Raw genomic sequence first — 3,088 nt, 5'->3', positions numbered from 1 at the left:
CCTAGGGCCCGCCGCGGCCCCCCGCCGGCTCTTTAGTACCTTTCATCCGGGAAGGGAGGTGAATCCCCGCCCAGGAGGGGGGAGTAGGGCGGGGGAGAACTTGTCCTTGACCTGGTCTTTGGCGTCTGGGATTTACTCCCTTAATCCTGGAGAGGCGGGAGTTTGGGGAGGTCCGCGAAGCTGAGTTCTGGGCTGCAGCCCCCCACCTCCCCTCGCTCCGGTGGACACTGGGAATCCCGGAGGGCTGCCGGGACGAAGAGGCTGCATCTAAACAGGGCGGTGCAGGGAAAGCCCGTCTCTTCGACCTCTGTGCCTGAGACTAGGGGCCGAGAGCCAGATTATTGGGATGGCCGGAATCCTGGCGAAGACGGCCGTGCTCCGGTTCCTTGGTCAAATCTGTGAATTTCGATAATACGAAAAGTTAAACAAGACACAGAGGAGAAACTGCACTTAGGGGTTTCTAACGAATTACCTTTACTAGCAAGAATAAAACTGCTAGAAAACTAAACGTAAATATGTCAGTCCTAGTCATGCACGAGTTTCAGAATATTTGAATATTTGCTTTCGGATCCCACCGCCGCCAAGGTGGCCGCAGTTTCGGGTTTCGCCGGATGGAGGTCACTAAAAGGTGCCTACGCCCCAGGGGTGGACGACCTGGAGACAGGGGCCGCCGGGAAGCCTTTGTTTCATGTCACCCTGAGCCGGGTTTGTCCCTAAGTTTGTGGGATGGACGCGCGACAACACTTTAACAAAGTTTAGCGTTTTAGGAACATTGTTTCGTTCAATCCTCCCACACCCTTTTAGGGTGGGTGTTCATATCCCCCATTTGGTGGTTGGAGCAACTGAGGTTTCGACGGGAAGAAGTGACTTGCCCAAAGTCACTCAGCCTGAAATCGGCGGAGGCGGGACTTGAACCCAGTCTGTCCTCCGCTACGGCAGGGGTTCAACCACCACGCGTTGGTCGAGTGCGGGTGCGGAGCTGGGGTGTCCGAGCCTCTACGCGCCCATCCACAAATGTTCCCTGCGAGGTCTGGGGAAACCGGGTGCCCCGCGGGCTGGGCTGGATTCGTGGCGAGTACCCAGGGTCGAGCTGTCAAGTTCAATATAAAGCTTCCAACATGTGTTTTCCTGAGCGCCCACTACGTGCCGTTCTGCAAAAAAACGAGCAAGAGCAGGAACCAGCCAACAAGTGGTTCAAGTTCACCGCGCTCTCCGCGCGTCACTGAGCACTGCTTTGGGGTGTCACGCAGACCCTGGCGGTGAGACTTTCAGCGAGTGACTTCACCTCTCCGAGGTCCTGCTCGTCCCTCTGTAAATGGGGCATTAGTACTCTGGGGCAGGGGCTGTAGTGAACACCGAACGAAAATCCTTTTGTAAAGCGTGAAGGCACACAGTAGGTGCTCAATCCCTGCTCACGCCCTCTCTGCCGCCCTAAGCGTGCCAGGGCCGCGCGCTCCCGCTCCGGCTTCCCGCCTCCCGCACCTTCTCCCGTCTCGCGCGTCCCGCGGCGAAGGGACTGGGGCAGAGACGACCAAACAGAAAATTATTTCCGCCCGCTCGCCCCGCCCCGCCCGTCCCCGGAGCCAGAAGGGGATTGTGGGGCCGCCGCGGCCGCCGCCGGAGCCGAGCGGGGCGGAAGCGCGCGTCGCGTTGCTGCTCGGGCCCGACCGCGCCGGCCCGCACCTCCCAGCCCGGAGCTGCGGGCTGCGGTCGGGGCGGTCCCGGCGGGCCCCGAGGCGGCTGCCGCCGGGCAAGTTTCCGCGAAGCCTGGCCCGCCGGTTCCGGGAACCAAGCGGGGGAGGCTGGAGGGTGTTGAGGTTTCCTTTCTGCCAGCCCACCGGGCGCTTGGTTTCGCAGGTGCCAGGGGTCGGGGGTGCGACCTCTCTCTCTGGGCCGTTAGACAGCCCCGGGCTCGGGGAGAAGGCTGCGCCGGCTCCCGAGGGTTTGCGTTTCCTTCGCGTCTGGTTTGCACACCATTTTCTCTCCCCCAAAGCAAAGCTTCTGACCTTGGGGGCGTTGGAAGAGGTTAAGTCACTTTCCCCTAGGTAATCCAGCCAGCGAAAGGCTTTAGCTATGAGGGCCTCTGGCCCGGGCGGGGGCCGCTAGAGTCAGGCAGACCTAAGTTCGAGTCCCAGCCCTGCCACTTTCTTGTTTTGACCAAGGATTGGTAGTAACTTATCTGGGACCCTCAGTTTCCCCATCGCAGACTGTAGTACCACCCTTAGGGCTGATGTGAGCAGTGACATGTCAAGTGCCCAGCACAAAGAAGGTGATTTCCCCATTAAAATGTATGACTCGGAGGTAATCTATCTAGTAGGCCTGGCTGGCTTAGGAGGGTGGGTGGCCAGGTTGTTTCCTAAGTCAGACACCCTGTGCGAGATGGAGGGAGGCTCTGTTTCAGGAGGAACTGGTGGGAGTGAGGGGATTTCCCTGAAATTAGGACGTCAGCAGTCATGATTATTGTAAATAGTGACTCTGCATATGTGGGAGTTTGGGCTTTTCAGTTCTTTCTACAGAACACAGTACTTAATATCAAATCTTGCCCTCTGCCATTAGCTAGCAGCCTCAGTTTGCCGATCTCTAAAATGATGATAATTGGATCCCCTCCTTCAATCTACAGGATTTTGGTAACTCTCCCCTGCCAAGGTCCCAGCAAGTGCTTTAAGAACGAGTGAGCCCAGGTAACTCTCTGACCATGTTAGGGCATCAGGAACATCCTTTAGGGAATTCGGATGGGTAGGAAGGGAAGAGGTTCATGGGATGAGGTAGGCATCTGCCCAGACTTTTTCCAGAGCTCTCTGGACTCTAGTCCCAGCCCTGCCCCTGACCAGCTGTGTGACCTTGGGCAAAGCAGTTACCCTCTCTGGTATTTGGTCAGGTGACCAGATCTTGAAAGTCCCCTTGGTGTTAATATTCTGTGCGTTGATGACTAGTCCTGGGGAAATTTCCAGGGTGAGGAATGGCAGATGACTAGCACGGTTGCTGTGCTCTGTTGCACTCTATCAGTTCCTCTTCGTCCTTCACCTTAATAGTTAATATCAGGACAGACGCTGAAAAAGTTTACTGATTCAGTCTTTCAGCAGACACT

The sequence above is a fragment of the Callithrix jacchus genome, chromosome 5, assembly GCF_049354715.1.
Source record: "Callithrix jacchus isolate 240 chromosome 5, calJac240_pri, whole genome shotgun sequence".
Lineage (NCBI taxonomy): Eukaryota > Metazoa > Chordata > Mammalia > Primates > Cebidae > Callithrix > Callithrix jacchus.
This window is presented reverse-complemented; position numbering follows the sequence as displayed.